We start from the raw sequence: 25111 nt of genomic DNA, 5'->3' as shown, positions 1-25111 counted from the left end.
TTAAGTTAGATTTCATTCGTTCGCATAACTTACATCATGCACGCACTTCAAAGCATTTTTCATCTTCTTATATGTCACCCACGGTCGGAATAGAGTGTTTTATGGATCATTAGATTGGAAATTCTCTCCTGATCATTTTTATATCTCATTTGCATAAATCGAACAGGTAACGAAGCGGGAATTTTAGTTTAAAGTTGCGCAAAAAATAGACAAAAATCGGAAAATCAATTTGGGCTTGGGCCCAACGCACGCATATGCATCTCCTTCCTCTGAATCAAACAGAATCGTGATTCTTTCCATTTCCACCATTACCAAATTCGAAAACCTAGAAAAAAATAAAAATAAAAATAAACCTTAATACACCCACGCCCACAATACAATTCCACATTCAATTCTTCTCTAAAACACTCCTCCACCAATCCCAAAAATTCTCACCACCGAAAAACACCCAAAACCTCAAGAAATTTGGAACCCCCGCACCACCACTACTGTTTTGTTAGAGAGGGAGTCTCAAACTCCATTCCCACAGTCCAGTTAAACCCCCAAATCGTTCTAAGATATCATGGCTCAAAAATGAAAGTTATTTCCAGAACAAGCGTTTAAGGCCGACCGCTTCGCGTCGTTTTACGGTGATGAGATGATTAAGAGGGGTTGGAATCGGTTGTGGTACTCGACACATGAATTCTACCACCCCGATTTGGTCGAGCAGTTCTATAAGAAGAGAGAGTTGGACAGTCAGAAAATGTTCATGAAAGTGGTTGGGACTAGGAGAGAATTATCGAGAGCGAAATTGGCTGAAATTTTAGGCATTACGCCTGGAGGAAACCTAGAAACCCACAAAGCGGGGAGTCCGGTATATTGGAGTTCCTGCATTGATGAACGACACCCTTATGGAGGGTCAATATAATCGACTTCTCATTGTGCTCAAATATCATCTCGTGAACCAACCAACCGGGTCAGAGCTCGGTGGATTGGTAAGAACGTTATTGGGAAGGAGAAAGTGAGCGACATCGGGTTCACATGTCTTCACGTTCTCTGGATATTGCAAGAAAAGAGGTATGAATTCTGTATCCTCGAGGTTTTGCTAAATATGATTAGAGGAGTTGGGAAGAGTATCACACCATTTCCTGTTTTAATTACAAAGATAATGTTGTCTTGGGGGAATAAACCAAGAACTGAGCGGATAATGTTGAAATTGCATGCAAATGAAAGTAGTTATAAGGAGTGTATCCAAAAGACTTGGATGTTGCCGGAGGATAGGGTGGTGGATTCGGATGAGGAAGGGGAGGACATGACATGGTTGGATGAAGATGCCTTGGAGAGGTGTACATTTGATTCAGAATGCATGTCAGTGTTGCATTTACGCTATTTGGGAAGATATATGAGATAGACAGATTATAGTTCGAAATAAACAAACGAACCTTAAAACGAGTTTTGGAATACTCGAAAAGGGTCAGGAAGATATCTTGATTAACATGGAGAATATCCACCAGTGTCACCAGGCCCAGTATACAGTAATAAAGGATGAGATGGAAGCACATCACTTGTTCCGAGTAGAGATTCTACGACGCATGCCACCCTTGGAGGGTTCTGTTTCATATGAGTCTGAGAGGCATGAGCATCGTCACCAAAGAAAGAAATAGATCGGGCCCTTCTTCATCCCATGACCAATCTCCATCTCAGGGCCCTTCTTCAGCACATGGCTAGGTGTTTTGAATAATTTTGTGTTTCGTTGTTATTTAGTTGTTTTTATTGTTTTATTAGTCGGATATTAGTTAAGTAATTAAATTTGAATTTGGTTGTTTTATGTTGTTTGAATTAAAATGTAATATAATTTGGTTATTTTCGAATCATGCGTGGTTCTTATCATTAAGCCCACCTTCCCGAATTGTTTGGGGGTGGTATTAAATAGCTTAGCATAATTCGTTTATATGTTCGTCTATTTTAGAATTTGTTTTCGAGTGAGGGTTGAGAATATGACCGATATGGGCATCACTATGAATAGATATTGTTGTAGGATGAAATCTCGATGAGTTAGGCAGTTTCTATCCTAAATTCAACCTAAAAGGTATTAGGGTTGTCTTAAAATCAAGAATATGAGTTATTTCTGTTTTCGGGTTTGGATATTTTATTATTTTTGGCAATTACCTTAAAGTTTTTTGGCAACTTCCCGATCGTTTTAGCAATTTAAAACCAATAAAAATGGCATTCATTCTACAATCATAACCCCAACTACATCTCACATTCATCTCTCACGTTTCACTCCCACTTTACCTTATTTTTCCTTCGCACTTCGGCCTATCAGCTCCCCAAGCGCACCTGCGCCCTAAGCCTGTCAGAGAAATCCTACCCTGAGCGCGACCTGTGCCCTATTCAGCCCAAACCAGAGCGCTACCTTCGCCCAAGTGCCTGGACCTCGGAAATCACCAGAGCGCCACTTGCGCCCATCCAAGGCATAACTTGAGCGGACCATGCTCCCTGACCCCTGTGGGCACCAAAAATTTCCAGTTTTCTGCAGGATTGTTCCAGGATAGTTGCGGCGGTCCCAGAAGGTAGTTTTGAGATGACAACTCCTAAAGTCATCCCCGAGCAATCTTTCGAAGACATATTCCAAAGCACCGCCTATGGTGCATGGTTTCGCGAAGTGATCATTCTAGAAGGATGGGAGCCACTATTGGTAAGTCCTGATGAACTTTATTCTCCCGCACTTACATCTTATTTTTATGATAACTATAATTTCTTTGATAGGCCAGATAGAGAACAAGTGTTCTCCATCACCATCGGGGATGAACAAATGGAAATTTCCAGGTTCTTGATAGCCTTTGTGCTTGGACTTGCTATGCCGACCAAAATACAAGACTCATGGGCCTATTTGGTAGATAATATGTACATGTATAACTACGATGATTTGCATGAGCATTACCAGGTAGGAATCTTTAGGATAGATGACCAAGGGGATTATAATGTCGCCCTTGGTAGCCTGTCTATGAACGTGGGCACTGTTATGTTTTGGATTATGCTCAACATTAGAGGGGAATGACGTTATTCTTCTGTGAATGACGAAACTTGTGATATTTTCCTTGCTTTAGCTGGGGGACGTACACTCTATGATATTCCCCAGACCTTAATGTCTAGTTTAACCCGAGCCCATGGCACGAGGCATGAGTACCTTCTTATGCCTGTTTTAATTTGTCGTATAATGCTATGTTTCTTCCCTGTTTTTTGTGCCTGTTTCACGGATTGGGTTGGGGTCGACATTGTGAGACCCACCAATTGTATTATTCGATCGTTTCGTGCAATGACTTGGCAAGGGTGGAGGATACAACCTCATCAGGTTGCGCCTTACACCCCATCCGACCAAGTGGCGCTTAATAGGTTAGCTATAGTTGACGATAAGTGGCGTGAAGCCTGGAAAATTACCATGGCATGGTAGGATGAGAAGGAACCTCATTTCTTTATTAAGGATGAAGAGGGAAATGAGGAGGAAAATGTTTAAACGGGAGTGCAGGTAAGTGTTAGTTTCAGTTAGTGTCTGCTTATGTCCCAAGCAATCTTTTTCCCATTAACCCCATAACAGGTGGAACTCTTATAGAGTTGCGTCAGATTTCTTTTCTATATTAGTATGTTATAACCTTGTTTTACAGATGTTCTGGAATTTCACACGCTTCAATGGTATTTTCCTACCCTCTTTATTTAAAATACTTTGAGGACAAAGCATGCTTCTTGTTTGGGGGGGGGGGGGCATAGAAACACGTGTAATTAAGGCATCTGTTAGGATATAGATATGTATAATATACACATGTTTTCTAGCTAATAAAAAAAAAAAAAAAAAAAAATTTTAAAAAAAAATATATATATAAATAAAAAGTATGATATACACTTAGGAATATTGGTATTGTCTTCTTTCTCTATGCTCTCAATAATCTAGAAGTTTCACGTAGCTTTTGTATTAGAATAGTTTTTAGAAACTTAGGCTAATATATAGGTAATAATCTTTGCATCCATCTATAAATATGTTACATGAGTATCTATGATTGTTGCAGTAAGTTTGAAATCTAGGCTAGAGTACTTATTCTACAAATCCTGTGAGAATATAGCTTAAGGCCTTATATGAGTGAAACATTTGAGAAATGACACAAGGGAGAAGTAAAATCCGGATAGAGAAATCACACGTCCACTTGTATGATCACTATACCATATCCTAAGCAAGAATTTAGGCCCTCTTTGGATCGATATAGCAAGAAATTCAAACCTATGAATTATTTTCCACTAGTCACCCCTCTGAGCCTTTCTTTAGCCTTTCATAAACCACAAATTCTTTACCCTGTTATAAACAAAACAAAATAAAAAAAAAATCAACCTACCCAATTTTTTGAATAAGACTGAGAATAGAGATGAAGAATAGAAAAGAGAAGAACCTCTGAAATCAAGAATTCGTTAGTCGCTTCAGATAAGAAAAGGAAGTTTCCATCCAAATAAAATAAATTAATTAATAAATTAATAATAAATAAATAAAAGAAAATAAAGAGTTAGAACTCAAAAAAAAAATATAGAATCAAAGGAGTCAAAAGCCAAAGAAAAAAAGAAAATATGGCTAAGGATAGAAACAAAGTGTAGAAGCAAAAGTAAAGAATAAGGGTTTCTCTAGTTACATAATATAAAGCCTCTATTATCTCAGACTTGTCCTTTTTGAATATCCATTTCTTTCCTTCTTAAAACCATCTCTTAATTCCCGCAACACCTAATAAAGACCTCTAGCTCAATTAGAAATAGGTTAGTGTGATAGTAAGTGGCAGATGTGTTTGATCGACTCCGGCTTCCTTGTGTGTCATTGAGTTTGTAAGGTAAAGTGTGCCCACTGCACACTGGAGTAGCGAAACGAGATTAGTTAGAACTCCATTTTTGGTCACTTATGCTAATTTTCTCATATTTGCTTGAGGACAAGCAAAATGCTGTTTGGGGGTGGTTTGATAAGAGCCCAAAACTATAGTTTTAAGTTTTAACCCCTTAATAATACTACTTTTAGACCAATTATGCGAGTAATAAATAAGAGTTAATGCTAATTACGTGCTTTTATGTATTTCAGGCATGGAACTCAATTATGTGCAGAAATGCGCCACTTTGGCTATATAAAGGAGCAAAGGGTTGGTTGCTAAGAAGTTCTGTGATAAAGGCCAAGATTCAAGGAGACAAAGCCTTTATGAAGGCCAGTCAAAAGCTGAAAAGTCAACATGGGTAGAAACAGTGCACAAGTCAGCAGAACTTCCGAAGACTATTTTGGACTCAAGGCTCGGATATGAGCCTACCTTACATCAAAACGACCGGATTGGATAGAGCTTTCCAATGGTCCAAGCCTTGACCCAATCAGAGGAGCAGAAGTTGACGAAAAGTCTGCTAAAGTCAAAGGCAGTTGAAACGGGCTCTGTGGACTGAAGAAATTGGGCTTTGGGCTCAATTTTTCAGCCCAAAACATGGCTTCTCAGCCCATGCATGAAATTATTGATTTGGTCTCCTCCTTTACATAAAACAAGACTTAGCTCTTAAGAAAGATATAGTTAGATAACTTAGAATAAAAAGTAGCCATTAAAATAGCTTTTAGATCTAGTTTTTGAATTCAATTAGTTAAATTAATTAGTTTCATGCATTGTTTTAGATTAATTCTTTGAATCTTAGTTCTTCATTGATTAGATAAATAAAATAGTTATTTTTTGTTCATTTCGATTTTGTCATTTAAAATTGTTAGATCTAATTTCAGTTGTTGTTATTCAATTCTTAGTTATTAATTTAGAATTCAATTATTGTTTAGTTAAATTTAATAAAGTTATAATCTTTATATTACGTCTAGTTTTAATTCACATCGTAGTATAATTCCCACCATTTCTCTCATTAGACTTTGAATAGATTAGTCAATCTAGGAAACTTGAATGCTAAAGAACTAAGAGTGGAACGAACTTTTTACTTCTCTCTATTTTGATAGAATTGAGAGTATAGAAATCTTTGATAGCAACGCGTAATTAAGTTTAATTTTACTTGCGTTTTGAGTTTCATCGTTCATTTTGTAGGTAAATTATTCAATTTTACGTTTATCATTCAACACGTTTTTACTATTTAAGTCCAGATTATGTACTATTCGTGCTGTAAGAAGATGAATATTTATGTGACCTTGACCTTAGTGTTGAACTGTTAGAAGACATTTATCGATTAAGAGTTACCACGTTCATATCATCGAGATGGCAATCAATACTCATTGCCAATGCCGCTTGCATAAAAACTAAAATAGAGAATCCAATCATACAAATACAAACAATAGTTTAAGATGGAGTCATAGTCCTAGTATTCTCTCCACGTAACAGAAACCCAATTATTTAGTATATCTCCGTTTTAGACCGTAGTTAAGTAAAATAGTTTTAGTAGTAATCAATTCAAATCAACAAATATTATTCGAATTAGGTTAGGTAATATTTTAGTATTCAATTGTCCCTAAACAGCAATCCCTGTGGGATCGACCTCGTTCTTGTGCACCTATTACAATAGACCTCGTGCGCTTGCGTGTTTTATTATTATTAAAGTAGGGTTTAATTAGTCTATTTATTTAGGTCGGTTAATTTCCTGTTAAGTTTTTGGTGCCGCTGCCAGGGATTGTAGTAGTACAATTGAGTTTTAAAATTTTATTTATCGTAATTCGTAGTTTAAGTTTAGTTATAGTTTTATTATTTCTTAGTTTCCGTATCTACTTTTGATTTTCGCAGATAATAAGCAAAGAATTTTTCTTACAAAGCTGATCGTTGTGACTTTGTGGTGGACTTTGTGAAGTTGCTTGCTGTCGTTACCCGGCGTCGCAAGTAGCCCTCGAAGGCTCACGCCGGAGGTACGTCTTTTTCCTTTATGGGATTGAATTTTGTTTGTTTTGTGGGTTATGTTTGTTTTGTTGTTTCTTGCATTCAGGAAGGTTAAACCACATTGACTAACCTAAGGCATCTTGCATTAGGACAAATTTTAGCCCGCTCACTAGGAAAACCCTTTTTACGCATAGATCGAGTGACGGTGTTTTTTGCACAAGAATTGGGAATCATGTGATTTGGGTTTAGAGCAAATATATATTAAACAAGCTTTAAAATTCAATCTGGGTTGGAATTTTTGTTTGGTATTGTTTGTTGTGTGAATCGTCTGCATCTTTTATTAGAGTCTTAGGTTTTAGAAGTAGTTTATGGTAGTAACTCGGTCTGATAACACACTTGTTGCACCGTTTGATCCTGAGATTGAATGCACTCTCCTTATGAGAAGTAGACATCCCGAGTTAGAGGTACCCATAACCTTTGTTGGCAATACACCAATTTTTGCTGACATGGAGGGTAATAACAATAATGTGGTTGCCCAAGTACCTAGATCTATTAAGGAATATATATATCCTACTAGGACAACCCGACCATCTTGCATCTTCCCCTCCAACCAATGCTAATCACTTTGCGTTGAAGCCCAATCTACTGGGGCTCCTTCCTAAGTTTAGGGGAACGGAGGAGGAAGATCTATATCTTCATGTGAGAGAATTTGAGGATATTTTGTGGGACTATTAAGCTTCAGCAGTTTAGTGACGAAGCTATAAAATTAAAACTATCTCCTTTTCTCTTAAAGAAAAAGCCAAGAGTTGCTTTCACACTCTCCCATTGAATTCCATAACGGGATGGGAAAAGTTATGCATTGTGTTTTTAAAGAACTTTTTCCCTAATCATAAGGCGACTGCTTTTAGAAAAGACTTGTCATCTTTTTGCCAAACTGATGGAGAGTCATTATGGAAGTGTATGGAGAGGTTTAAGGACATGCTCTTGCAGTGTCCTAACTATGGCCTAGAGAACGGTAGGCTAGTGTAGATTCTCTATGAGGATCTCGATTTTAATTCTAAGGCTATGATTTATGTGACAAGACTGTAGAAGAAGCATGGACCTTTTTAGAAGAAGTCTCTGAGAAGGTCTAGCAATGGGAAACTAGTCGTGAGCCTAAGAAGGTGGCTAGTAGTACTGCACAGAAGGGTTTGTTCCACGTTGACAAGGAATTTGACATGAACGCTAGGATGGCCACTTTAATTAGAAGAGTTGAAGCTCTCGAGCTAGAAAAAGAGGCAAACTCTCTAGCTCCTGTTAACAATGTTGAAGTCCCTGGGTGTCTATTGTGTGAAAGTCTTGATCACATTATAGATAATTGCCCTGGCATAAATCCATAAGTTAATGCTTTTAACTCGTACCAAAAGCTAGTTAATAATCCTTATTCTAACATGTATAACCCTGGATGGCGTAACCATCCCAATTTATCTTGGTCTAAGGGTATACATCAAGGAGGCCATGTGGGTAACTCAAACCAAGTACCACAGTATGCACCTCAACCACCTAAACTTTCACCTATAGAAGAGGCCATTGCCCAATTAACACAAAACACCATGAAATTCCAAGACACAATGCAACAGTTTATGCAAGCTAGTCAAACGGCTACTCAGGATAATGCTCAGGCCATTAGGAAGATTGAAATAACCATAGGTCAAATTGCTAATACTTTGAATGAAAGGGACAAAGGTAGGTTTCCTAGTCAACCAGTGGCTAATCCGAGGAGTCAGTTGGAAATAAGTTCTAACTTAACCTAGGCTCGCTAGGAGCAAGCCGAGGCTATCACTATTCTTAGGAGTGGAAAACATGTTGATAATAGGGTTAAGATGTCTAAGGACGCTGAGGTCAGAGCTGATCCTATAGAGTGTGAGCAGGAGGAGAGTGAGGTGAGTGAATCTAATAGTCATAATACTTCTAGGAAGGGTGTAGAACTTCCTACTGCTATAGAGACTAACCCTGTGCCATCTTATATACCTAAAGCTCCTTTTCCCCAACGTTTGATTCAGGCTAAGAAAGGTTCTAATCTTAATGAAATAATGGAGATGTTTAAACATGTTCAAATAAATATTCCATTACTTGATGCTATAAAACAAGTTCTTTCCTATGCCAAGTTTCGTAAAGATTTGTGTACACAAAAACATAAGTTGAATGTGCACAAGAAAGCTTTCCTAACTGAGCAAGTGAGTTCTATTATCCAAAACCGAACCCACCTAAGTTTAGAGATCCAGGATGCCCTACTATTTCTTGTGTTATTGGTGATCACATGATTGAGAAGGCATTACTTGATTTAGGAGCTAGCGTTAATTTGTTACCTTATTCGGTTTATTTACACCTTGGTCTTTTTAAGTTGAAACCTACACCAATTACTTTTCAATTGGCAGATAGGTCTATTAGAATTCCACGTGGTGTTGTTGAGGATGTTTTGATTCATGTTGATAAATTTTATTTCCCTATTGATTTTGTTGTTCTGGATACACAACCTGTTCAAGATCCTAAACACCATATTCCGGTTATTTTAGGTCGTCCCTTTTTAGCCACTTCTAATGTTGTCATTAACTGTCATAATGGAGTGTTAAAGCTTTCTTTTGGTAATATGACTATAGAGCTTAATGTGTTTAATGTGGGTCAAGAACCTCCTGAACCTGATGATTTTTGGGATGTTAATCTTATTGATAGTATAGTTCACGAGACTTTCTTGGAGAGTTATTCTGATGACCCTTTTGAGTCTTGCTTAACTAATCCTAGTAGTGGTTGTGATGTAGATGATGCCATTTGTGAAGTTAATGCGTTGCTTGATGCAACCCCAATTTTAGAAACTAATATGTGGAGAGCCACAATAGAGCCTCTGATTCCATCTGAGTCTACCACAATCTCTTCTATAGAGGGTCCTCCTAAGCTAGAGTTGAAACCATTACCTGATACTCTTAAATATGTTTTTCTGGGACCTGATGATTCTTTACCGGTTATTATTGCTTCTAATCTTGATAATGAACAAGAGGGTAAATTGATTAAGGTTCTTAAAGAGCATAGAGCAGCTTTAGGGTGGAATATTGCTGATATTAATGGCATAAGCCCAACTGATTATATGCATCATATTCATCTTGAGAAGGATGCTAAACCAACCAATGAGTTTCAGAGACGGCTTAATCCTAACATGAAAGAGGTAGTGAGAGCCGAGGTTCTCAAGTTGTTAAATGCGGGTATCATTTATCCAATCTCCGATAGTAAATGGGTGAGCCCTGTTCAGGTTGTCCCTAAAAAGTTTGGGCTTACAGTAGTTGAGAATTCAAAGGGCGAGTTAGTGCCCACCCGTATGACTACCGGGTGGCGTTTTTGCATTGACTATCGTAAGTTGAATTTGGCCACTAGAAAAGATCATTTTCCCTTCTGTTTATTGACCAAATGCTCGAGAGGTTAGCCGGTCATAAGTAATATTGTTTTCTTGATGGTTATTCTGGTTATTACCAAATATGTATTACACCTGAGGATCAAGAAAATACTACTTTTACTTGTCATTTTGGAACTTTTGCCTACCGTCGTATGCCTTTTGGGTTATGTAATGCACCTGGTACCTTCCAGCGATGCATGCTTAGTATTTTCTCTAACATGGTAGAAAGGTTTCTTGAGGTGTTTATGGATGACTTCTCAGTGTTTGGGGATTCTTTTGATGAGGGTTTGCACCATTTAGAATTAGTGTTAATTAGGTGTAACGAGAAGAATCTTGTGTTGAATTGGGAGAAGTGTCATTTTATGGTTCAACAGGATATTGTTCTTGGTCATATTGTTTCTAGTAAAGGAATTGAGGTCGATAAGGCCAAGGTTGATGTCATTTCTGGTCCTCCACCACCTAAGATTGTGAAAGATATTAGGTCATTCTTAGGTCATGCTGAATTTTATAGGCGTTTCATTAAAGACTTTAGTAAGATTTCTCGTCACTTATTCAATTTACTTGGTAAGGACGTCACTTTTGTCTTTGATGATGATTGTTTGAAAGCTTTTGAGAAGCTTAAGCATTTATTGACTACCGCTCCTACCATACAGCCGCCTGATTGGAGTGAGCCTTTTGAGTTAATGTGTGATGCGTCTGACTATGTAGTTAGGGCTGTTTTAGGTAAACTGTTTGACAAGTTGCCCCATGTTATTTATTATGCTAGTCGAACTCTTAATGATGCACATATGAACTACACTATAACTGAGAAAGATTTGTTAGCTATTATACTTATGCCTCATACTCTGGGCTCGTGCTAAACTAGACATTAATGTCTTGGGAAGGTCATATAGTAGACGTCCCTCAGCTAGAGCAAGAAAAACGTTGCAAGTGGCGTCATTCGCAAAAGAAAAACGCCACTCCCCTAATATCATATCTGCAAGTTAATTAGAATAACTGACCAAAAATGTGCCACTCCCCTAATATCATGTCTGCATTTCAAGCTTCAAAGTCCATTATGTGAAAAAATGTGCCACTTTAGTGAGATAAAGGAGCAAAGGTCGGTTACTAAGGAGTTTCGTGATTAAAGGCCAAGATTCAAGAAGACAAAGCCTTTCTAAAGCCCGGTCAAAAGCTGAAAAGTCGACGCGGGCAGAAACAACATATAAGTTAGCAGAACTTCCAAAGGCCGTATCTTTGGACTCAGACCTTGGAATGAGGCCTACCTTATGTCAAAACGACCGAATCGGAAAGAGCTTTCCAATGGTCTAAGCCTTGATCCAATCAGAGGAGCAGAAGTGGACTAAAAGTCTGTTGAAGCAAACAGCAGTTGAAGAGGCCTTTTTGGACTGAAAGAATTGGGTTTTGGGCCTGATTCTCTGGCCCAAAACATGGTTCCAAGCCCATGCACGATTTTTGGATCTGAAAGTATAAAAACCAAAGCTTAACTCTTTGTTAATGGTAGCTAGTTAGACCTAAAACTATAGATAATTATAGATATAGTTTTCATGTAATAAAATTAAGTTTAGTTTAAATTCAATTCTTGTTTTAGATTAAACTCGTAGAATCATTATTCTTAATTAGTTTGATTAATAAAATAGCTAGGTTGTCAATTTTGATTCTTGTCATTTACAATTGTGTAGATCTAATTTCCCTTATTACGTAGATAGCTAGACTTAGATTAGTTAGATTATTAATTTAGTATTTGAATCATTGTTTTATTATTCATTAGATTAATAAAATAGTGTTCTCCATAAGTTAGTTTCATTTCCATTAATTGTTTAGTTTCAATTCGTAGATTCAATTAATTGTCATTATTAGTTTAATTCAATTATTGCATTAGTAGTTTTGAATTGAGTTTAAACAAGCAAAGTTTCAATCTTTATATCATGTCTTGTTTGAATTCCATTGATAATGATTGCGTAATGATTCTTGGCTAAACCTCCATTAGAGGGGGTTGAGAAGCCTTGATGAAAGCTTGATTCCGATTATTGTAGAGTCATCGTAATTTCCTTTCCACTCTAGAAATGATTAGTTCACCATGAGAATGGGTGTAATCGTTCACATGCTAGTTATGAATTGGTAGAAATGTCATGTGTAATTAGGGATTAGGAGTAACCAGATTGTTCTGCGAAGCAGTTCAATTCGGATTACGACGATTCATCGTTAGTAGGATTGAGTCGAGTTAAGGTGGAATCAACCCCCCTCTAACTCCTTATCATAGAATCGACGTAGCATTCCCATAGTTGTTCTAATAGTCGACTAGTTGCATCTTGTGGGTAGTTGCATCGTAGTCTAGTTGCCTTTTCGTAAATCTCTCATTAGACTTAGAGTAGATTACTTATATGTAGAGAACACAGCATGCGGAAGGACTAGGAGTGGAACGAATCATCTACTCCACTATATCTCATAGGATTGAGAGTAGAATTTTTGATAAAATATAGGCACATAAAATAGTTTAGTTTACTTACGTTTCGAGTTTCATCGTTCATTTCGTAGGTAAACTATCAATTTTATGTTTTATCAAATGGCGCCGCTGCCATCTTAGTTTCACTTTCGCATTGTTTTCGTAGTATAAGTACTTTTCTTAAAGTCCCATTAAACCCACCCACCCTTGTTTGATTCATACTGTGGTTGTCCGTTTCAGCATTGAAAAGTTCCGCGAAAAAATACACGGAGCGCGACCGCGCCCAAAGCGAGCACACCTGCGCCCATACGCTTGGAACCTTGAGCGCGACCCGCCCTAAAACACTGTAACTTGAACTTACACTGAGCGACCTTGCCCAAAGTGAGTGCACCCGCGCCCTTAGCTAACTTTTGCCGGATTTCCACAAGTTTGATTCGAACTTTGATTTTTCAAGTTTTTCAGTGTTCTAACTAGTTATATACACTAAACACGCGTAAACAAGATGCTATTCATAAGCGAAGCAAGGACGCAATCAGGTATTCCTTTCTTCCACACCTCGCATCTCCTGTTAGAAGTTTATACTAGTATATTAGGATTGTTTGGAGTGTTGACGTAATTAGCTAAGTTTGGTCTTAGCCTTGTATGAGGTTAAGGTCTGGTCGAACAAAAACAACGAGCATAATTACACAGCAACATCAACAAGCACGCCTATCTAGTATACCACTCATTGCACCTCTAGCTACTATTCCACATACTCTACCTGACACAATGCCCGACGAAGGAGAGACTCCTCTCTCGGACTTTTATAAAGCCTTGAGCGATAGTCCCAAATCTTGCATCGTTCTAGTAGACCCAGTGGGGGATTTCCGAATCCCCCCAAATATTTTTAATTTGTTACCCGTTTTTCACGGTTTAGACCATGAAAAACCTTATCAGCATACGTCGTAGGATTGAACAAGTCCTAACAACATTCCACCATCTTACGGTTGGTGCGGAACAAATTAAACTCAGGGTATTCCCTTTCACCTTAGCCCGATAAAGGCAGCGTCTTGGTTAAGCGCCCAACGCCCTAATACGTGGACTCGTGGGTTAAACTTGTTCAGTTTGTTTATGGAACATTTTTACCCACCCCTAAAGACGGATGAGATGCTTTCCAAGATTTATTTCTTTTCGACAAAATCCTCATGAATCATTTTCAGAGGCTTGGAATCGCTTTCACCGATCTCCTTATAGAGTGTCCACATCATAACTTAGCAAAAGACACCGCGTTAGTTCGTTGCCTTTTCAAAGGACTTCTACACCACCATAAAGAAGTCCTAGACATAATGAATGGGGTTAGTTTCTTAAGCAAAGGAGCCTCGGAGGCTTATAAATTTTAGAGGATCAAACTAAGCTTAAATAACAACTGGGGGTAGTGACGATATCCACCGCTCCGCTAGTTCATCAAATACAGTTAAGGCCGCCGGTATGTTTGAAATTAAACACGATCCCGAGCTTAAAACTCTAATCGAATCAATCACTAAAAAGGTAGAGGCCATTTATGTTCAACAAAAGCCTATCCCCGTCATGAATGTAAATTCAAATCCATGTAGTTTCTGTTGGAGCCCTGAGCATCCCGACTTCCATTGTCCTATAGCTTATGAACAGGTTTGTTCCATTAATAGTGAACCTAACGCCCCTTGGAGACAAAATCCCAACTTCGGTTGGAGAAATAACCAACACGTCACACGTCCAGGGTACAATAATCAATATGTTAGGCCAACGCACAGTTTTAATCAAGTTCCACCACGACAAGGACAGGGTCAGGGTAATTTTAATAATTATAACAACCAAGTGCAACCTCGACAAAGGTCAAGCACAAGGTCAAGGTAGTTATAATAATTATAATGCTAATAGAGGTATCGTTAGGTAAATAATAATTATCAAAATCCACCCATAAATAATTCTTTTTAAAATAGTTCAGTCCACACCACCCGTGACTACTACACCCACACAACCGGATCGTCTTGACACCTTCATACAAGTGAGCCAAAAACTTTTCCAAACCATGGCTCAATCTAACCAACAGCTTCTACAATACGTTAATAATTTAAGCCAACAGTTGGCCCAAGATAAAGCCCAATCCAAAGGTGTGTTTCCAGGTCACGCAATACCTAATCCTAAAACAACAAACACAGCCTTTGAGGTAACCGATAATACTAGTAATGAATATGAAAATGTAGGTGAGCTAAAGGCCATCACCACTCTCCGTTCTGGCAGAGTGGTTGATAACAAAGTAACTATGCCTATAGTTACCCCACCAGTAGCCCCTACACTTGCTATTTTACTAGATACCGAAATAGAAACTGAAGAGCCTACCACTGTAGAGGTACCAGTTACAACACAACCTAAGAAATAGAAAGCCACGGTTAAACATCCAGGTGATACCATTGCTAAACATAGAGAGAAACCACCGTTTCCACAAAAATTAGCCATGTTAACTAGGGATACAAATTATGAGGAGATTAGGAACGTTTTCAAGATTCTAACTATAAACCTTCCCTTCCTCAAAGCTATTAAAAAGCTACCACACCATGTTAAGTTTCTTAAGGAGTTGTGTACTACTAGGCGTAAGACCAATATACCAAAAGACGCCTTTTTAACAGAACAATTCCCAACTCTATCTGAACATAATGGAATTGTTAAGTACAAGGACCCCGGTCGATCCTCTTGCACAATGCACCTTAGGAGATTCCTATCTGACGATCGCGTTATTAGACACGGGGCTAGTGTTAACTTACTCCCGTTTTATTTGTATAGACAAATAGGTCTAGACGAGATGCAGCCCACTAAAATGACGTTGCAATTAGCTGATCGGTCTATTAAGTATCCTAAGAGTGTGGTCGAAAATGTGCTGGTAAAAGTTCAGGATTTCTACTATCCAGCTAATTTTGTCATCCTCGATACAGAAGTCGCTAACGACTCTGTCCTGATCATCTTAGGGCGTCCTTTCCTAGCAACTGCCAATGCGCTCATTAATTTCCGCGATGGTTCGATGTCCATGTCTTTTGGCCATCTTGCTGTTGAAGTAAATGTTTTTAAAACAAAGAAACATTTACCTGATTCGTCTATGGATGGAGAGGTTAGCTTGATCGAGAGCTTTGCTCGAGATTATTTCAACAACACGTTCCCTGATAATCATATGCCCAAATTTCTTTCCTTTGGAAGTTCAGACTCCAACATTTTTATCCCTACACTAGTCGATACACATATTATGGATGAGGATGAGATAGATGACTTTATCAAAGATATAGAGGACTACCATAGTAATGTGGATATGACCAATCTAGATGAGGAATTCGATGAGTTTCTTAGAGCAGGTGATGATTCACCCTATCAAGAACTACTTTGCACAACATCCACCTCGACTCCCCTCATTCCACCTTTTCAAAGGAATCTCGAGTTTGCACTCGATCCTTTTGTTTCTCCTGCGCTTCATAATTTTTTAAATCCACCTAGTAAACAAATACTTCAGAAGAACCAAGCATTTGACACCTTCATTTTTAGACTTGAAACAGTCCCTACCTACACCATGAATGAGTTTTGTGCTAAACCCACATCCTCATTATTTACATTCTTTCCTTCTACAACTTATCCGTATCCACCATATCTTCCACAACCATTCACTTTTCCACACTTATTCACTAGGACACCCTCTCGCTCAAAGATGAAAAAGAAGGTGCATGCTAGGTTACGTTATAGGGTTATCCGACTTCGCTTTCATTTCACTAGGTTGCGTCATAGGAAATCTTGGTGCTTGATTGTGTTTGGATATGTTTTCTGTGATATTTATTTATGGAATGATCCACAACTATTTCGGTTGTTGATATATGATAAACTGCATGTTCATACATATGTTAGATAAAGTCTCGAGTATCTGACTATAAATGACTCAATTTGTTGCGTTCGGTGCATTCCTTTCATTTCCAGATATTGGTGAGTGCACCATTAAGGTAACCGGGCCCTCCCTATGGAGTGTGTGGATGTAAGTACCGGATCCTAAGTCCACGTTTAACATAATTCACGTTTTCCACTCTTGTATGTTTTCTCGGATTCTTGAGTCATGTTTCTCTATGGGGTGAATTATGTCCTTATTGCTTATTGTTTTTCTATATATTAATCCATATTTAAAAAAAAAATAATAATAATAATATGTATACATATTAAATAATAAACATAGTAATCTAGGAAGTCTCGGGAATCTGACTTTAAAAGACCCACTAAAAAAAAAAAAAAAAATTCTAAACTCTATTGTAAAAAAAATTTGTTTGGGGGTGGGGTGTTTGTGTTTCGGTCCTAGAATGTTTTATGTCCCATTAGTGTTGTTTAGGCCTTTTAATTGTAATTCGATTCGGATTGACATATTCTATGAATTTATAGTTCATTCGTTCGCATAACGTATGTCATGCACGCACTACGAAGCATTTTCCACTATCTTATATGTCATCCATGGTCAGAATAGAGTGTTTTATGGATCATTGGATTGGAAATTCTCTCATGATCATTTCCATATCTCATTCGCAAAAATCAGACCGGTAACGAAGTGGCAATTTTAGTTTGAAGTTGCGCGAAAAATCGAAAAATTTGAAAATTTCGAATAGGGCTTGGGCCCAACCCGCGCGCACCGGCCGCGCACCCGCGCCCTTACCTTTGCACCAACAGTCGCGTTCTTCACTTCCAAGCCACCATTAACAACCACCAAAGCTTCAAAACCTAAAAAAAATAATAATAATAATAAGAAACCTAAACTAACCCACGCCAACCATCAAAAATCCACTTCAAATCTTCTCTAAATCCTTCCACCACCACCTCCACCAAGTTAAAAAACCAAAAACCACCGAAAATTTCAAATTGGAACTGTCGCGCCACCACCGCGCCACCACCACTGGTTGTGTCATTCGGTTGACTCAAATTCTAACACCACATCCCATTTACACCCCCACAAAATTCCTAACACTCCAATGGCTCAACAACGTCGAATCTTGCCGAAGCAAGCATTTACTGGCGACCACTTCGCGCCGTTTTACGGTGACGAAATGATCAGTAGAGACTGGAATAGCTTGTGGTACTCGACTGAAGCCTTTTACCACGAAGACTTAGTCCGACGGTTTTACAACACGAAGGAGGTGGAGGGGACTAGAATTTTTGTTATGGTGGCAAAGAGGAGGAAGGAAGTAACTACTGGGTTGTTGGCCGAGATTCTAGGCATTCCGCCTATAATCCATCTGGATGTCATATTACAGGAGTCCCAATATAATGGGGTAGAGTCGTTGATGAACGTGACAGTTACCAAAGGGAACTACAATGCGAGATCGCATTGTGTTCGCCAGGCATCCCTCAGAACCAACCAGCTGGCTGCAGCTCAGTGGATTGGTCGGAACGTCCTGGGGAAGGAGAAGGTCAGCGACATCGGTCTGAACTGCCTCCACATTTTATGGATACTCCAGGAAAAGAAGTACGAGTTCTGTATCTTAGAGTTTTTGCTTAGCATGATTAGGGGGGAGTAGGAAGTCCATTTGCACCTCTCCCGTGTTGATAACCAAGATCATCTTTGAAGTTGAGAGCGACTCTCAGTCGATGGGTCTTACATCACCCTACACCGAAATCCTTGCATCTATAAGGATTATGTCCAACGAGTTTGGAGGTTTCCTGAGGATAGGGTAGAAGACGAGGAGGATGGTGGAAATGAGAATGCCAAGGAGGATGGGGGAAATGAGAATGCCTCAGAGGATGAGGAGGACTTGACTTGTTTTGATGCGGATTCCTTGGAGAGGTGTTGGTCAGATGCAGAACGCATGGCTGTGATTCATCATGGCATGCGTTCACTCAACATTGTCTGCGAAGACCTCCAGACTCGACAGGCTACTATCCATCATAACTTTGAGATCCGATCCTAGTGGGAGGACGAGCGGTGGGAACAGATGAGGGCCGAGCTAGAAGCTCAGCGCCAGTTCCAGGCCGACATGCTTGCACGATTCCCACCTCACGAGGATTCTTCTTCCGAGGACACACCATCGAGGCACGAGCATCGCCGAAAAGATTTAATGGTGCTGGCCCATCGGGAGCTCGGGGAGCCATCTCCGCGTGTGCCCTCCGCTACCGAGATGAAGTAGTTAGGGATAGTATAGTTTGATGTTTTTTATTTGTAGTTTTATTATTGTTAGTTATTTTATGTAAGGTTTAATTTCGTAATTTAGATTTTGTAGTAAAAGGGCATTTAATGCCAATTTTAATATAATGTCCTTATTTTTATTGTGCGTGATTGTTTAATATTGATCCCACCTTCCCAAATTGTTTGGGGGTGGTGTTATCTATTCCAGCATGATTTTTATATGACCCTCGTTTTAGAATTTATTGCAGAGTCAAGGTGAAAATATAGCCGATTAGGCATATCTATGAATAAGTATCATGGTAGAATGAAATCTTGATAAAATAAGTAGATTCTATCCTAAATTCAACCTAAAAGATACTAGGTTTGTTTTAGAATCAAGAATATGAGTTGTTTCCGTTTTCGGGGTGGGAAATTTTAGTATTTCCGAAAACTGCCGTAAAAACTTTTTGGCAACTTCCCCATCCGTTTTAGCAACTTAAAACCTATATAAACTTCATTCATTCTACACTCACAACCCATACTACACCTAACTTCCATTACTCACCTTTCAATCCCACGTTTCCCACGTTTCGCCTCATTTTTAAGCTCTTCAAACACCTCGAGTGCGCTTGCTGAGGAGGCGCTTTTCAGCGCCTTTCTACACTTTTGTCAGAATTTTGTACAGAGTGCACTCGCGCCCAAGGTGAGCGTGACTCACGCTCAAACACTGGAATTCCAAAATCTTTGAGCGCCTTTTCAAGACTCCAAGTAGAAGCGCGACTTCGCTACCGACTTCCGTGGACCAGAAAAATTCCAGTTTTGTGCGGGTTGTTCCTGGATCATTCGCAGCTATTCCAGAGCGTAATTTTTAGATGACATCTCCTACATTGATTCCAGAACAGTCTTTTGAAGATTTGTTCCAAAGCACTACTTATGGTGCTTGGTTTTTGAGGCGATCACATACGTTAATTTGGGGAACCGCTTATGGTAAGACTGATGCACTTTATTCTCCAACACTAGCATCTTATTTTTATGATAACTGTATTTTCTTTGAGAGACCAGATGGAGAACAAGTGTTCTCCATCAACATTGATAATGAACCAATGGAAATTACTAGGTTCTTGCTAGCATTTGTTCTTGGACTTGCTATGCATTTGAAATACAAGACCCATGGTGTTATTGGATAGATAATATGTATGTCTACACTTATGAGTTTTTGCATGAGTCCTATGGGGCAAGGCATTTTCCGTATCGAGGACAAAGGGAATATAAGCGTCGCCTTTGGTAGCCTGTCCATGAACATAGGAACCTGTTATGTTTTGGATCATGCTAAACATTTTAGGGGAATGGCGTTTTTCTTCTTTGAATGATGCCACTTGCAGCGTCTTCCTTGCTTTAGCCACGGGACGTAAGTTTCATGACCTTCCCCGAACCTTGATGTCTAGTTTAGCTCGATCCCATAGCATAAGGCATAAGTACCTTCTTATGCCTGTTCTAATTTCCCGTATTATGCTATGTTTCTTTTCTATTTTTTGTACACGTTTCACGGATTGGATTACGGTCGACACTGTACAACCCACCAATAGTATTATTCGATCTTTCCGTGCAATGACTTGGCAAGGGTGGAGGATACAACCTCATCAGGTTGCACCCTACACCCCGTCAGACCAAGTGGCTCTTAATAGGTTAGCAATAATAGATGATAAATGGCGGGAAGCCTGGCAAATTATCATGGCATGGCAGGACGCGAAGGAACGTCACTTCTTTATAGAAGAAGAGGATGAGGAAGATGATGAGTAAAGCGGGAGATAAGGTAAGTTTTAATTCTAGTTAGTGTCTGCTTATGTCCCAAGCAATTTCATTTTTGTTAACCCCATAATGGGTAGAACTCGTATAGAGTTGCGTCAGTTTTTATTTCCTATATTAGTACGTTCTAACTTTGTTTTATAGATGTTTCCGAATTTCACGCAGCGTTTCAATGGTATTTTTCCTACCCTCTTTATTTAAAATACTTTGAGGACAAAGCATGCTTCTTGTTTGGGGGGGGGGGGCATAGAAACACGTGTAATTAAGGCATCTGTTAGGATATAAATATGTATAATATGCAATTGTTTTCTAGTCAAAATTTCAAAAATTCAAAAATATAAATAAATAAGTTCATGCTATACACTTAGGAATATTAGTATTGTTTTCCTTCTCTATGCTCTTAATAATCTAGAAGTCTCACGTAGATTTTGCATTAGAATAATTTTTTGAAACTTAGGTTAATATGTAGGTAATAATCTTTGCATCTATCTATAAATATATTACATGAGTATCGATGATTGTTAGCAGTAAGTTTCTAAAATCTAGGCTAGAGTACTTATTCTACAAATCCTGTGAGAATATAGCCTAAAGCTTTATATGAGCGAAACATTTGAGAAATGACACAAGGGAGAAGTAAAATCCGGATAGAGATATCACACGTCCACTTGCTTGATCACTAAACCATATCCTAAGCGAGAATTTAGGCCCTCTTTGGATCGATATAGCCAAAAATTCAAACCTATGAATTATTTTTAATTAAGCCCCTCTCGAGCCTTTCTTTAGCCTTCCATAAACCACAAATCCTTTACCCTGTTACAAAACAAAACAAAAAAAAAAAAATTCAACCTACCCAATTTAGATAAGTCTGAGAATAGAATGAGGAAGAAAGAAGAAGAGAAAAACCTGTGTAAACAAAAGTTAGTTAATTGCTTCAGAAAATAAAGAAAAGAAGTTTCCATCTAAAGAAAAGAAAAGTAAAAATAGAAATAAAATAAAAACTCCAAAAAAATAAAATAAAAGGAGTCAAAAGCCAAAGAAAAAGAAAAAAAATATGGCTAAGGATAGAAACAAAGTGTAGAAGCAAAAGTAAATAACAAGGTTTTCTCTAGTTGCATAGTATGAAGACTTTATTATCTCAGACTTGTCCTTTTTGAATATCCATTTCCTTCCTTCTTAAACCATCTCCTAATCCCCGCAACACCTAATAAAGACCTCTAGCTCAATTAGGAATAGGTTAGTGTGATAGTAAGTGGAAGATGTGTTTGATCGACTCAGGCTTCCTTGTTGTCATTGAGATTCTAAGGTACAGTGTGCCCACTGCACACTAGAGTAGCGAAACTTGAGTGGAAAAATTAGAGTGTTGTATCTTGACTATTATTGTGAGAACCTATTTAAGGACGCTATTCCGAGTTTCAGAAACGAACCTGCTAGGCATTTCATAGTATTACTCGGTGTATATATGTTTATTGTAGATGATTGATTATTATGCATATATTAGCTTAGGTTTCGACTTGATTACTCTATATGCATTGCTAGTGAGAGGTATAGTTAATTTAGAGCATGAATAAGAAAACAATAGTTTTATTTCTTAGTCGTTGTAATATATATGAAGTTTGTGAGTACCTTCATTGGAAAACTCTTACGAGGCTATAACTCGTCCACTAGGGAATTCCTAGTGGTTTAAGGCCTTGTTGCATATGGTCAATGCAATCGCACTCAGCGAAACGAGAGTAGATAAAACTCCATTTTTGGTCACTTATTCTAATATCATGACTGAAACGCACATTTCTACAAGTGACTCTTTGTTAATAGGAGTTAGGTTAGGAAGCTAATGTTAATGGAGTTTAGGGTTAGAAAAAGATAGATCTAGATTTGTTAATTACTTAGTTTTCATTCCATTAATTAGTTTCATTCTTTGTTTTAGATTAGTTATTTAAATCATTGAATATTATTCATTAGATAAATAAAGTTAATTAGTTCTCCATAATCTAGTTTCATTTTCATTTATTTATTAGCTTAAATCCTTAGATTTACTTATTTGTCATTATTAGTTTAATTCAATTATTGCATGAGTAGTTTCGAATTGAGTTTAAACAAATAAAGTTCAAATTTTTATATTATGTCTTGTTTATATTCAATTGTTGGGAATGGTAGAATAGAAATTTCACATCAAATCATTACTCTCACCATTGTTCCTTTTGGGTTTGATTAGTTGAATTCAATTTAAGTCTAGACAGTTAAAAGTGGAATGAATCCTTACTCATTATATTGCATGATTTTGTTTTGAGAGTAAGAAGAATTGATTTAAACGTAAAAATGGTAGGATTACGTATTAGTGTTGTTAACATCAATATTTAGGATTTTACTATTTTTAAATGGCGCCGCTGCCATTTTAATCTTGTTCTAGACAAGAATTCAATTGCTTGAATCCAAGGGGCAATCTCCCATTCTCTACCCACCCACCCTTTTAATTTTTCATTCTTATTTCTTGAATTTTCGGAACTGTTCACTGTTTTAGGCATAGGGGCTGCAGATTCACAGAGAAAAACACTGCGGTGAAGGTATTTCAAAATTTTCGAAAATTCTGAAAATTTTCAGACATAATATTTAATGTGTTGTTGATTTACTGGAATATTTTCAGATTTTTCAAAGTTGGTTTACCTTGTGAATAAAATACGATCTTTACAGTGCTGCATTTCAGTTTTCACACCATATGTTCTTGAAAAACAGACGAGTAAGGTTACTTAGGGAGCTCTAAAAATTCTATAATTTTTACAGGAGTATCTATCCTAAGTCAGGAGTTTGTAGTAAAAATTTGATGAGTTTTTTATTTGTTTTGACCGCCTAAATAGTAGAGTGTTTCCAGTGTGTTTCTGCAGTGTTGCAAACACTTAATATCTGGAACACCAGCCGATAAGAAGAGGTTGTAGAACTCCAATTGCTCTAAAATTTTTACAGGAACAATTAGGATCTGTCAGGAGCCTCCAGTAAAAATTTGGCAATTTTTGGCTTTGTTTTGATGGGTTAACCATTCGGTTGTTTGTATTGTGTCCGAAAACTATTTCATAAACTTTGCAGGGAAGTAGAGGGACTTTTGTTTCTCCGATTGATCTGAAATTTTACAGGCTACTTGATAGACGTCTTAGAAAACTACTGTAAAATTTCAAATTTTTTGGTTTATGATAAAAGGCCTAAAACTCGAAAACCCTGATACGCGACCCGCGCCCAAACTGAGCGCGACCCGCGCTAAAACACTGGACATCTGAAATTCCTGAGGCGCACCCGCGCCCATACCGAGCGCGACCCGCGCTAAAACACTGGACATTCGAAAACCTTGAGCGTGACCCACGCCCTAAGCAAGCGCACCTGCGCTCAAAACACTGGAACTCGAATTTGCACTGAGTGCACTGCGCTTCAAGTGAAGTTTGCCCTCGCCGCCACAATTTTTGCCGGATTTCCACACTTTTGATTCAAATTTTCAATTTTCAAGTTTTTCAGTGTTCTAACTTGTTATATACACTGAACACGCATGAACAAGACGCTATTTATAAGCGAAGCAAGGATGCAATCAGGTATTCCTTTCTTCCACACCTCGCATCTCCAGTTAGAGGTTTCTACTAGTATATCAAAATTGTTTGGAGTGTTGCATGTTTAGTTAAGTTCGACTTAGTCTTGCATGAGATTAAGGTCTGGTCAAAGAAAAACAACTAACGTAATTACACGACAACGTCGACAAACACGTCTATCTAGTATACCACCCATTACACCTCTAGCTACTATTCCACACACACCACCTGATATAATGGCTGAAGAAAGAGAGACTCCTCTCTCTGACTTCTACAAAGCCTTGAGCGATAGCCCCAAATCTTGCATCGTTCTAGCAGACCCAGTGGGGGATTTCCGAATCCCCAAAAATATTTTTAATTTGTTACCCGTTTTTCATGGTTTAGGATTGAACAAGTCTTAATAACATTCCACCATCCTACGGTTGGTGCAGAACAAATTAAACTGAGGGTATTCCCTTTCACCTTAGCCGATAAGGCGACGTCTTGGTTAACTGCCCAAATGCCAAACTCTGTGGACTCATGGGCTCAACTTGTTCAATTGTTCATGGAACAATTTTACCCACCACTAAAGACAGATGAAATGCTTCAAAAGATTCATTTCTTCCGCCAGAATCCTCATGAATCCTTTTCAGAGGCCTGGAATCGTTTCACTGATTTTATCATTGAATGCCCGCATCATAATCTTGCGAAAGACACGCTTGTTCGTGCCTTCTTCAAGGGGCATTTACATCGTCATAAGGAGGTTCTAGATATCATGGTGAGGGTAGTTTTTCTTAGTAAAGGAGCCTTGGAGGCTTATAAATTCTTAGAAGATCAATCTAAGAAGAACAACAATTGGGGAGGTAACGATTCCTCCGGCTCCTTTCCTTCTTCTCTTGAGGTTAAATATGATCCCGAAGT

The 25111-nt window shown here is 38.3% G+C and overlaps 1 non-coding gene across 1 annotated transcript; it reads right to left on the bottom strand.

Moving 5' to 3' along the window:
• Window positions 1-24791: 24791 nt before the first annotated feature.
• LOC147481468 (small nucleolar RNA R71) lies at window positions 24792-24895 on the bottom strand. Its single transcript, XR_015207104.1, has one exon. It is a non-coding gene; the product is annotated as a small nucleolar RNA R71 (small nucleolar RNA).
• Window positions 24896-25111: the final 216 nt, after the last annotated feature.

This window comes from Coptis chinensis, chromosome 8, assembly GCF_015680905.1.
Source record: "Coptis chinensis isolate HL-2020 chromosome 8, ASM1568090v1, whole genome shotgun sequence".
NCBI classification, from domain to species: Eukaryota; Viridiplantae; Streptophyta; class Magnoliopsida; order Ranunculales; family Ranunculaceae; genus Coptis; species Coptis chinensis.
This window is presented reverse-complemented; position numbering and strand designations above follow the sequence as displayed.